The sequence below is a fragment of the Nicotiana tabacum genome, chromosome 17, assembly GCF_000715075.1.
Source record: "Nicotiana tabacum cultivar K326 chromosome 17, ASM71507v2, whole genome shotgun sequence".
In the NCBI taxonomy this organism is placed as follows: Eukaryota; Viridiplantae; Streptophyta; class Magnoliopsida; order Solanales; family Solanaceae; genus Nicotiana; species Nicotiana tabacum.
In genome coordinates, this window is record NC_134096.1 from 1,616,577 (window position 1) to 1,629,564 (window position 12,988).

Consider the following 12,988-nt stretch of genomic DNA (forward strand, 5'->3'; position numbering starts at 1 on the left):
GGATTGTTTAGGTTGAAATGCTGCCTTTGTTGATTTTGGAAGCCTGGAGCTCCTTGTCCCTGGACCCTTGAGTTGTTTTGCTACCATGAATTTATAGTACCCCCAGGTGAACTCCATGAAACATCGGGGTGCTTCTGGCCCATTGCATTGAAATTAAAATTCCCCACAGCATTCACTTCCACGGTTGAGGCTTGGCACTCATGAGTAGGGTGTCCTTTTCCACATATATCATAAGATTTGTGATTCTCACTTTTTTATTGAAGCTAAGGTCATCTTCCTTATCTCGTTCTCCATGGCATCAAGTTGTACCTGCACAGATGTGTTAGCATCAACCTGGTGTACACCATTCGCCCTTCTTCTTTCAGCACTTTCAGAGGACCACTGATTTGCATCTTCAGACAACTCATCTAGAATTGTAACTATCTCCTCTGGAGTCTTATCCATCAACGGGCCTCCAACTGCATTACTCAATGTTCTACGTGAGTTCGGTGTCAATCCATTCCAAAAGTCCTGGAGTTTCATCCAAAGTTCAATTCTGATGTGTTGACACTTTCTGAATATTTCCTTAAACCTCTCCTAAGCTTCAAAAACAGTTTCAGTATCTTTCTGGCAGAAATTATGGATCTCTCTTCTAAACTTGCCCGTTTTAGCTGAGGAGAAATATTTGTCAAGAAATTTTCTAGTCATATCCTCCTATGTTCTAATTGATCCCTAGGGCAAGCTTCGAAGACACTGCTTTGCATCATCTTTAAGTGTGAAGGGGAATGCCCTAGTAAACTGCATCTTGTGAAACACCATTGTACTGAAAGGTGTTCATAATCTACTCGAAGTCCATTAGATGGTTGTTTGGATACTGAAAGGTATTCATAATCTACTCGAAGTCCATTAGATGGTTGTTTGGATTTCGTTCATCTTTCCTCTAAAGACACAACTATTTTGAAGAGTTTGAAGCAACCCCTGCTTTAACTCAAAATTGTTAGTTGCGACTGGAGGTGGTCTCACACTTGATAATCCTTGGTTGTAGACCGGTCTAGCATAATCACCAAGTGGTCTCCGAGACTTCTCCTCCTCATAGACAAGTTGTGCATTTTGAAGAGTTGTTTCCTTTGCATCCCTTGCAACTTTTTCTCTTTGCCGGGTTGCCTCTCTTGCAGCCAAATCAACATTAGCATCATCTACCGACAAAATTTCTTTAGTTGAGGATTGCCTAACCTTCTCTATATTCTCATGGAGATTTCTTTCCTTCCTCGGTTGTCGTAGTTATTTTTCTATTTCTGGTTCGTATGGTAGCACTTCCTCCCTAGAAGATCGATTCATGCACCACTCTTACCTGCAACCTACTCATAGTCAAAGAACACCAACCGTAAAAAGGGAAAAATAAAAAGAAAAATTTCTGAATTAGCACTGCAACTATTTCAAACACTATTGATTGCCAATCCCCAGCTACGACGCCAAAATTTAACAAGCTTAAAACACACACCTAAATATGCTCGCTAGTCAAAGATAGTATAGTATAATATCGTATCCACATGGATTAGATTTAAACAATATTATCGTAGTTTGCAGGTAGATTTCTATCCAAGATAATCAACAGTTGAGAATTATGTGAATTAAAACTAAAATTAACTAAGAATCTAGAGCTAATTGACTAATGACAATCGAAACAAAAGCAAACAAGGAATATATCAATAGGAGAAAATAGGGAGTGATTGGATAGGTGCAAGATAAATGTCTGAGATTTACTCTAGTTAATTCACTTCTAATGTTCAAGTGAGTCTCTCGAATTCACTCAATTTTTAGTTCAAACGTTTAGTAGAAACTCTTCTCTCGATTAAGTTTCAACCTCACAATATGAACCAATTTAAGCTTGTTGAAGATATGCACGATTTCGTAGTGGATTGGTCTTTAGGAGAACCTCTCTTGATTATCCTCCTAACAAAGTTTAATCAACAATTCAACTAGTCTTTTTTGATTACTAAGAAGAATTAATAAGTTCAACCAATAACATAATGCAAAGATATCACAAGTTATGCCTCTCTCAATTACATGAACATGTGAATATAGATGCAACAATTAAAACACCCAAAACGATTCAATACATAAAAAAAAGTTAATATCCACAAACAAATATCAATACACCAAATCCATCAATCCCTGATGAGAACTACTCCATAGATATGGAGTAATTCATCACAAATATAAAGAAAAGCATAAGAGAATCCAAACTCTTGTCTTGAGTGAGGATTGAATGGTGAATTCCTTGTGCTTTCCTTTTCCACCTCCTCATTAGCCTCCTTAGGTCTTAAAATGTGTCAAAAGTACCAAAAATACTGTTTTCCATGTATTTATACCAAGTAGGGTCAGGTCCAGACGAAAATACCTTCTCCCGCGTGAAATAGGAAAATAGTCTGTAAAATTTGCACAGGCGTGCCGCATGGGGCGACACGCCATGCGGGGCATTAGTGGGGACTTCAGAGAGTTGATTTCTGATAGATGACAGGATTTTACATTGGCGCGACGCGCCATGCTATTGTAGTTTTCTCAGAGGCCGAATTTTTGCTTAGATTTTGACATCCAAACTTGGTCCTCGACCCTCGAACGTGATCCCGACTTAATCCCTTGGGCTTTTACTCAGACTTCAAAGCTCCAAAATACTCGAATTAGCTCCATAACATTTACATAGCTCGAAATTCTCCTACAAGGCATAAAATACATAATTAATGCAAAACACTAGTGATTAAAGCTCAAACTCAATTAAAGTGCAGTAAATTGGAGTGCAATAAGTGACTAAAACACGAGATTATAGCCTACCATCAATTGTGAAAAGTGAATATGACGTGGTACCTCGGTTGTAATTCTTGTTGTACACCTCATATTGAAAAGGTTTATTGGTTGAACAATTCTTGTTGTTGTTATTCTTTCTTGTCTTACTAATTTTGTTCATATTTGATTATTTGTGGTTCTCATTATGTGTTTCCTTCTTGTTGACTTTTTGCTTAAAATTCTATCATTAGCTTACGTTACTAAACTGCTTTGTTATCATTTATTTCTCTGCTTTCCATTACTTCCCGTTATTATATTATTGTTCCATTTATCTTTCCCTAGTAGGTGTATAGACCTGGCCGCATCACTACTCTACCGAGGTTAGGCTAGATATCTACTGGGTACCATTGTGGTGTACTCATACTACGCTTCTGTACATTTTTGTGCAGATCCAGGTATGTCTGCCTGTGATGGACGCCAGTGATTGATTGATTAGCTGCTTTTGGAGACTTCAACGTATACCTGTGTTGCTCCCAAATGCACACGCAAGTATACGTGGTCGTATAAGTAATAAAATAATAAGTCGAGTGTCGAACCCACAGAGATTTATATTAACTACCCACTAAATTCACCAAAATTGTTATTCAGTTGAGCCAATCCGAGTTCAAAAGTGTGATTATACTAAACAATTATTCCAACTAGTAACTAAATTATCAAGTAGCAAAATGATTGTTGTTTATTCAGTAGAGACAAATATTCCAGGGTTGTGATCAATTCACCAATGCTATTGTGTTCTAGTTAACTCTCCATTTTATTCAATTCACTCATGGTTGCTAATTAATCAAACAATTGCTCTCGTAGCCTTCTCTCGAAGTACTACTCGCCTATTCAAAATAGATTAACGCTTATATTTCTATGAAATCAATCTATTGAGAACGCATTAAGATTACGATATTTAATTAAGCACGGTGACTAGGTATATTCCTATCCTAACCACAAATCTGCCCTCCCCCCTCCCCCAGAGTTAAGATCGTTCTCTCTTCAATTATTCTCTAATCTAAGCATGGATTTCTCAAGCATAACATAGATAGTAAATAGAACCTAACTGTTGGCCAGACAATTAAGCAATTAATCGTAGAATTGAAGAAACACCATATATTAGTGAATTGAAATCAAGGTTAAGTTAACGTTAAATGACAATATTCATGACTAAATCACAACCCCAGAACTATGGGTTTTATCCACTCATGATAGTATCAAATAATTTCATAAGTGTTGGATAATTGAAAATACTAAGAAACGATGAAGAAAACTGAGATCTATTCACTCCCGAATGTTTCTCGTATGTATTTCCTCTTCAAAGTGGCATCCCTCTCACTAAAAATAAGCTTAGTCTTGATTTTATACGTGTTGGGTAGGTGTAGGGCCGAAATAACCTTGTCCCGGGCAAAATTGGACAAACTTCCATCACCAGCGTCCAGCCCAACGCCCCATGCTCGCCCTGGCGCTGGGCTTCTTGATCATTCTTCCTCTGGCGCCACAGGTGGCGCTCCACGCTGCTTGTGGCGCTGAAAATCCAGGGTTTCCTTTTTTCGTCTGTTTTGGCTCTAATCTCGCACCTTTCGCCCCCAATTTCTTCCGGATGATTCCTACACATAAAAATACTCCGAATTGATATAAATCAACACATTTTACATCCGAAATCCACCAAACACGAGTAAAACATGAGGCGATATACATATAAATATATATATACCTTAAGTTAAATATCAACATCCCACACTTAGACTCTTGCTTGTCCTCGAGTGATAGGACTATAAAACATACCCCCAGCTACGTACAAATCTCAACTATAGAGGAGCACTTTAATTTCTAGCCATACACTCTACCCTTGACTATGATCAATACCGGCCATCAAGCTTGCACATGCAAAATTTACATTTTTCCCGTTATAAGCACGCCCAAGTATTACATTTCAATCCGATCAATTCAAACAACCTATCTGTAACCACCTGACTTCAAGAGTCGACTCGTTACCACTAAGCACCCTCAACTCGCGTACTCACCCAACAAAAGAAGGTTACAACATTACCAATCATCATTCATGAGCTCATGTGCCCTCACCAACAAACAAAAGAGTGAATATAGACTAGTCCACACATTCAAGTATCCTTTTGAATATAAATTAAGGACATCACACAATTGAACAAAATTTGTTCACTCTCACAAAGAATTCATATGCATCCCGTGGTCGTACCATAAGCTTGCCCGTAGTGTACATCTCTACTAATCTAAGCTAGCCAAATCTAGGATCAATTAGGACTTTAAGGTTGTAATGTAGGCTAAGGGGAAGGTATGATACATTTAGGAATGGTGACTAACCCGCCTAAGCACTTTAATACACTACACTCACAAATCAAGCACATATTCTTCTCAACCAATTCACTTGCCACAAACGATATACAACATAGTCCCCTTTTTCATTAAGCACTTCTATACTCCCACTAGCACAAATTAGTAAAATTAGGAGGTGTTTATTTTTCTACATACGTTGACTATCATTTTTTTTCTCTTCTACACACACTCCACACTTTAAAGTCCATCGGTTAGTGACTTTTGATTTCAACTTTAGTGCACCAAAGGGCCATTCAATGGTTCCACTCAAAAGCAAATCCTCAATCTCTCCCCTTACTTCTTTTAGCGACTAAGTGCCTTAGGAGGTAAAGGTTCAATAATCTCAAATTAAGAACAAAATAGGGGTATGGCTTGTAATGTGGTTGCCAAAAGAAAGGTCTGTAGGCTCAAAGGGTCTAGCAACAGAAAATTTTATTTTATGTGACAAGCACATCTAAGATCAAGCAAGAATCGCCTACATCATCTCCTAGATTAGCACAACTTAACAATTTCGCTTCGATTAACACACGGGGCAAGTTCTATACTACACAGGATAGCACAAAAGATCATAAATCCTCACACACACATTGCACATGACTCAATCAAGACTGTTCTATTCAACTCTCAAGTCAAGAAAGCACACAGAATTGAGAAAATTTAAGCAATATTGCACTATGTGGCATACAAGTCGAACAACTGAGAAAAAATGTCACAAAATAGGCTATTTAACTTACTTAGACGTCACAATTCAAACCAAGTGCATGTGAAGATAGAATGTATGTCATAGCCTAATGTGCCAGCTTCCAACACGTCAACGAGTGTCTCAAAGCAACTCATTTTCTTCCTAACCTACTCCTAAAAAAAATAAAGCACCCGGTTCGAGCTACACTCTTGGAAAAGAACCGGTGCCCAAAGAAAAACCAAATGATACTACCTAACTATCCTAAAAAAAAAAATTGGTATTTTTAATCGGACTTTATCCCTCAAGAAAAATATTCAAAAAATCCCTCGTCGGAAAAAGTCCGAGCTTTTTCTGAGTTTTATTTTTAAAAACAAACTAGACTAAAAACTAGACTAAGTAAAACTAATAAAAGAAACAAATTGATACAAGTTATACAAATTACATCACAGGTAGTATTTCTCCCACCCCACACTTAGCTTATGCGTAGTCCTCGATGTATATAAAAATGTAAAATAGAGTAGCGTGACAAGAAAACTCCCTGTCAGTCGGAGTCCTCCTCTTCAGCATGCCCTCCATCCACAGTTCTGGGCACATCATCATCAGGTCCTAGAGGAAACAAAGCCAGGGGCCCCGTAACATCATCACCCATATCATCCTCCGTATCAGAGCCTTTTACAGTATTTACGTCCTCCGACGAGTGAACAGGGCTGCTAGGCTCAATCCCCAACATCTCTTTGGACGAACTAGAGAAGGCATTGCATAAATGCATACGCTCTTCGTCTAAGATACCAACCCTTCTCATGATTAAATTCACGGAGTTATAAAGCTACCTGTTGAAGTTCTCGTCTCATTCGTTTCGTGCAGCCTGAGTAAGCTTAGATATAGGCTCCAATAAGGATGTGATATCCAACAACCCTTTAGGTGACTCCACCACCTCATCATACCCTGGGTACTCCGGCACCTCTCGGGAGAGCATATATTGCGTGAGCAAGTTGCCGAAGAAGAACCTCATAATATGTCACCCAAATCGCGTGTGGGACATCTCACCGAGCATGATCTCACCCATATTAATGGGTCTGCCAGTCATCAAAAAGAATATGACACACACTCGAGCTCGAGTGCTGTCGCTATTGTGCTCCACGGGCATGATTCTGGCTTGCACAAAATTCTGCCATACTTTAACGGTCTTGTTGAAATTAGAGCGAACCATATGAAGGTGAATATTGCCTTGATTTTTGGTCTAGTTGGCATTTGAATCTATTCCACAAAGAGTGTGACGTATCGCCATGTAGCTCGGGCTTTTGACAAATTTAGTTAGCCTCCTTGGGTCGGCGTTCTCAACCCCTAAAAATGCACATAAAGACCGCCTATCCAGTGGCACGTCTATTCCACGGACATGTGACATGAACAAGTTTGCATTCCAGTTAGCGTACAGTTCCCCACTATGCTCAAATTTGCATGCCCGGGGCATTCTAGGAATTTTTCCATATTCAGTGCACGCAATCGGCCAAGTACCTGTGGGAAGTTTCTTTCTAAAGTTTTGACATTAATCCCCATTTCCGAAACATACCGCCCCGAGGGTACGAAATCCCTATTCCATATAATAGCCTCATCAGTACTTAAATTCAAGCGATGCCTCAGTCGTAATGGTGCCTGTTGTGATCCCTAGATAACTTGTTTTCCTTTAGCTTGCCTTGAGGACCCTTCTCCTTGCTTGCACTTTTTGGGCGCAGAGGCGGTGGTAGAAGCCTTTCCTATTCCCTTGCGTTTGCTTTCCATAGCGACCTGCAACATAGATAAGTATGAATGTGAGAACGAATCAACAAATCCGCCTAAGATTGTCGCGCGCGTAAAAAATGAGCCCACACTTAAAAACCGAAGGCTCAATGTACAATACTTCACAATTTTGATCTAAACTGCACAAGTGTTGCACTCGAAGGCCATGGGTACTCAAGACTTCCCCATGCCATACAATAGCTAAAAGTAATTAATAAATGCCACACAAACAAGTGATTGATCATGGCTTAGTGAATTCATGCAAGCAAGTGGCGTATGGTGCATTAATTTCCACAACTATTACAACTACTCTCAATTAGCTAACTCTACAAAATTCTACAACATACATCATATAGGATACATGGTATGCGCAACATGTGTGCATTGAAACCAAGCACCCAAGCATGTAAAATCATCCCCACACACCCCAAACTTAGCCCAATTTCATATACAAATACACTCGGTTACTCGGATTTCACCGGTGCACAGAATATTCATTCAAATATTTTAACAAATACCTTGGGAGCATGAAGTGTGTGCATTTTAGTTTAATAATGGTGGAACATGGTGGCCCTTCCAAATTTCAATGAAGTAGAGGGAATTCTAGTTTACTACTCTATATACAAAACAACCACAACAAATTTCGGCCAATGACTGGACCACGCACCATAGAACAATTCTTAAGAAATAACTTAGGTGCAAAATTTGGTGGTTAGGGCAATTGGGGGGATGTGATGTTCATTATCATCTACTTATTAAAAGAAGAAGAAGAAGAAGAGGAAGAAGAAGAAGAAGAATAAGAAGAAGAAGAAGAAGAAGAAGAAGAAAACATACTTGTAGTATCTAGGATGAGAGAAAGAGAAGAACTTGAGAAATTTGAGAGAGAGAGGGAGTGAGAGGGTCACGGCAGAAGCTTTAGCGTGAGAGAGAGAGACTGTTGTGAACTAGGGTGATTTGGGATATTTGGGGTATGTTTTAATTTATGTTGTGGGTGGGTATGGGTGATAAGATGGGTTATAGCGTTAGTGTAGATGGGTATATGGGTTGGTTTTTATGGGTATAGGTTAAATAAAATATATAATTAAACACAACGGAAAAAAAAATTAAAAACTTACCTAGCCACCCCTAGCCCAGCGCTCCGCGCTATGCCTGGCGCTGGGGGATTTCGAGACACTGCTTTCAGCGCCACAGGCAGCGTGGAGCGCTTGTCTAGCGTTATTCGACGATTTTTTTTTATAACATCTTGATCCCTGCGAGCCTTTTATATATCTAATTTACATGACCCACACCATTCTACCAATAAATTCTAAGTCTACAAAGAAAATGCAAACTCTAGTCTACTCTAAAAAATATTTAGAAAGCTAAGCTATGAAAGCAATAAAAATTGGGTTGCCTCCCAACAAGCGCCTAATTTAACGTCACGGCAACGGCGCCAAAAACTTGTTGCTCCCAAACGCACATGCAAGTATATGTGGTCGTACAAGTAATAAAATGATAAGTCGAGTGTCGAACCCACAAAGACTTGTATTAACTACCCACTAAATTCACCAAGATTGTTATTCAGTCGAGCCAATCCGAGTTCAAAAGTGTGATTATAATAAACTATAATTCTAACTAGTAACTAAATTATGAAACAGCAAAATGATTGTTGTGTATTCAGTAGAGACAAATATTCCAGGGTTGTGATCGATTCACCAATCCTATTGTGTTCTAGTTAACTCTCCCTTTTATTCAATTCACTCATGGTTGCTAATTAATCTAACAATTGCTCTCGTAGCCTTCTCCCGAAGTACCACTCGCCTATTCAAAATAGATTAACTCCTATATTCCTATGAAATCAATCTATTAAGAATGCATTAAGATTATGATATTTAATTAAGCATGATGACTAGGTATATTCCTATCCTAACCACAAATCCTCCCCCCCCCAAGAGTTAAGATCGTGCTCTCTTCAATTCTTCTCTAATCTAAACATGGCTTTCCCAAGCATAGCATAGATAGTAAATAAAACCTAACTGCTGACCAGACAATTAAGCAATTAATCACAGAATTGAAGAAAAAATCATATACTAGTGAATTGAAACCAAGGTTAAGTTAACGTTAAACAACAATATTCATGACTAAATCACAACCCCAGAACTATGGGTTTTAGCCACTCATGATAGTATCAAACAATTTCATAAGTGTTGGATAATTGAAAATAATAAGAAAAGATGAAGAAAACTGAGATCTCTTTGCTCCCGAATGTTTCTCGTGTGTATTTCCTCTTCAAAGTGGCGCCCCTCTCACTAAAAATAAGCTTGGTCTTGCTTTTATACGTGTTAGGTAGGTCTAAGGCCGAAATAACCTTATCCCGGGCAAAATTAGACAAACTTTCATCGCCAGCGTCTAGCCCAGCGCCCCATGCTGGCCCTGGCACTGGGCTTCTTGATCATTCTGCCTCTGGCGCCACAGGTGGAGCTCCACGCTGCCTGTTGGGCTGAAAATCTGAGGTTTCCTTTTTTCGTCCGTTTTGGCTCTAACCGCGCACCTTTCGCCCCCAATTGCATCTGGATGATTCCTACACATAAAAACATCATGATTTAATATAAATCAACACATTTTATATCCGAAATCCACGAAACACGAGTAAAATATGAGACGACATACATATAAATATATATACTTTAAGCTAAATATCAACCTGCTCGACGTTCGCAGTCCTCGAAGTCACCTTCTGCTTTTAGATATTCTATTGTTTATTTCTTGTTCCAAAATAGTATTATATTTCTTGACTATTAGTACACTCGTGTAGAGTTTATGACTCTGTTCCACCAGGTTTTGGGGTGTTGTTGACATTTGTACTATTGAGTTCTATTATGACAGTCTAAATGGTTTAATTTAAAGTTTTTTTATTATTTATGTTGTTTTTCAATGCATGTTAGGTTTACCTAGTCTTAGAGACTAGGTGTCATCACGACATCCTAAGTTGGAAAATTGGGGTCGTGACACTACTTGATGCCTCCGTTCCAGTTTATGTGAACCTATTTCCTTTTTGGTCCGTTCCAAAAAGAATGACCCCTTTCTAAATTTGGAAACAATATTGCTTAAACTTACAATTCTACCCTTAATGGGAAGCTTTTATAACCATACAAATACTCTGGGGACCTTTTTGAATTGTTTAGGACCACAAATTCCCAAAGTCTTCATTTTTTCTTAAACTTCGTGCCCAGTCAAACAGGTTCACATAAATTGGAACGGAGGGAGTAACATTTTAATTTGGGAGATCTTCAGTACCGACACACCACCATGCATATGGCATGGAGTCCGATCTCCGTTTGATCGGCTAAGTCGTCTCACCCCAGTGCATACGGATGGACATAGAAACATAACACCACCACCATGTGCGCGACATGGTGTCCGATCACCGCCCGATCGACTAAGCTATCTCACCACAATACCCTGTGGGTCGACATGGTCCTTTCTAGCTATCATCGCATCTCAATTAAGGGGAATAATCTCAATACATCATCACGGAAATTTATCCCTCAATCACTCCTACATTGCCACGTGTAGTTTCGGATTTAGGTCATTTCAACCCACCCTTCCTCGGTGACCTAATGATACTCCCAAAAATATTTATATAAAAATATTCATCTCATATCCCTTCATAAAACATTTCATTTTATTGGCACTTTTGGCCACACATGTATATCTTCGTTCTTGGCACAATTGCCGCATTTATATTTCATACTATCATTCTCTCACTTTCATGGATCATCATAGGTCATCAACATAAGAACATCTGTAACTTACAACTTTAAATACATGAGTAATAAGAGTCGTAAACACATTGAATTTTCTTCCTAAAAGAGAGCATAATTATTTTCAATTGAAACATGAATTTAAGTCATAGCATTTGACCCATTAATCATGCTTGAAACTTTTTTCTCAAAGGGGAGCATACTATGATAAGAGCAATTGGAACATAGGTTTGAGTATATAGACTTTCAATGCATTGCTCATTTGGGATAGCTCAATTTATTGGGAACAACTTGGAACATTAGAAATAAGAGCTTGGACAAATCATGCTTGAAGCTCACAAGGAATTCATAGAATTCGATTCTACAAGGGGAGCTTTGCTAACATACCTCGATTGAGCTCTCTTAGAGTAACTACACGTTTCCCCTACTCTTAGCAACTTCAATCTACAGAAAAGTAATAATCAAATTGAATATTATTAGGATGATACTCTTAGACTTAGCCATCATTAGCATTTCATCAACACTAAGTGTGCATGTTCGATTACATAGTTTTATGATAGAATCCCTTCACCCCATGCCCAATTTCCTAACTAAGTAATCAACTTACGTCGATCCCACAACATCCCACAATCTTGTCGGCACATGCATGGCCTATATCCTACTCCACAACTTACTTAGACCCATAACAAACTAGTATGAAAGCTTGTGAAAAGGACTTACCCTGATAATTGGTGGCCTAGTGAGTGATTTCCTTAAATCTTCAAAATTGGGCAATAATTGATGAGCAAATTGGTTGAAGCTTTTTCATCTCTCTCTAAAATATTTTCCTCTCTCTAAAAAATCCATTCAGGCCTTCTAAAATAACTCCCAAGTTCTTTTTATAAAAATAGGGTTGGGTAAAATTTTACAAAACATAACCCTTTGAGTCGGGTCTGCGATCGTAGATGTAAACGTGAAACATGTATACGGTCCGTGGAATAGATGATCCATGTCCAATCTGCACTCAATAGCGAGTGGAAACTGTGTTGCAGTTATAATACCCAACTAGAGTCGGGGTCGAATTTCTCAGGATGTTTATGAAGGGTGTTAAGGTAGATAGTTGAAAAGAGCACGTGAAACAACTTTAATACATTTCCAAACAAAAGGTGAATGTTTTTCAAGTAACACTAAGAGAATTAAACTAATTGCAAGTAACTATAAAGAGAATAATTGTTTTTGGTATTTTTAATCAATTGGGAAAAATCTTAGGGGTGTAACTTTCACTTATGTGCAAACCTAATGGGTAAATTACGTTAATACTTATTTTTTCAGAAGAGGGTGTATTATAACTCTCAATTCTCAAGTACCACTCAATACCTCTCGGTCATAGAGTAGTTATGCCCAAATTGGCTTTCACCTCTCGGTCATATAGTGGTTATGCCCAAATTGGCTTTCATAAGTCCAATTGGGTAGCAATACAAACAACTAATATGAGTCCAAGTCGGATTTTCCCTATTTCTAGTTCAAACCCTTTAATTAAACTTGCCAAAACCTTAACTAATATAATTCCTTGTTAGCCAAGTTTTCCTAGACTAAGTTCATCTTTCTCAAGTAAGAACTAAGTCAAATAAGCATGAATAAATATTTGCGA

At 38.4% G+C, this 12,988-nt stretch overlaps 1 non-coding gene across 1 annotated transcript; it reads left to right on the plus strand.

The window, feature by feature from the left end:
* Nucleotides 1-531: 531 nt before the first annotated feature.
* Nucleotides 532-638, plus strand: LOC142172189 (small nucleolar RNA R71). The gene has a single exon (XR_012701565.1). It is a non-coding gene; the product is annotated as a small nucleolar RNA R71 (small nucleolar RNA).
* Nucleotides 639-12,988: the final 12,350 nt, after the last annotated feature.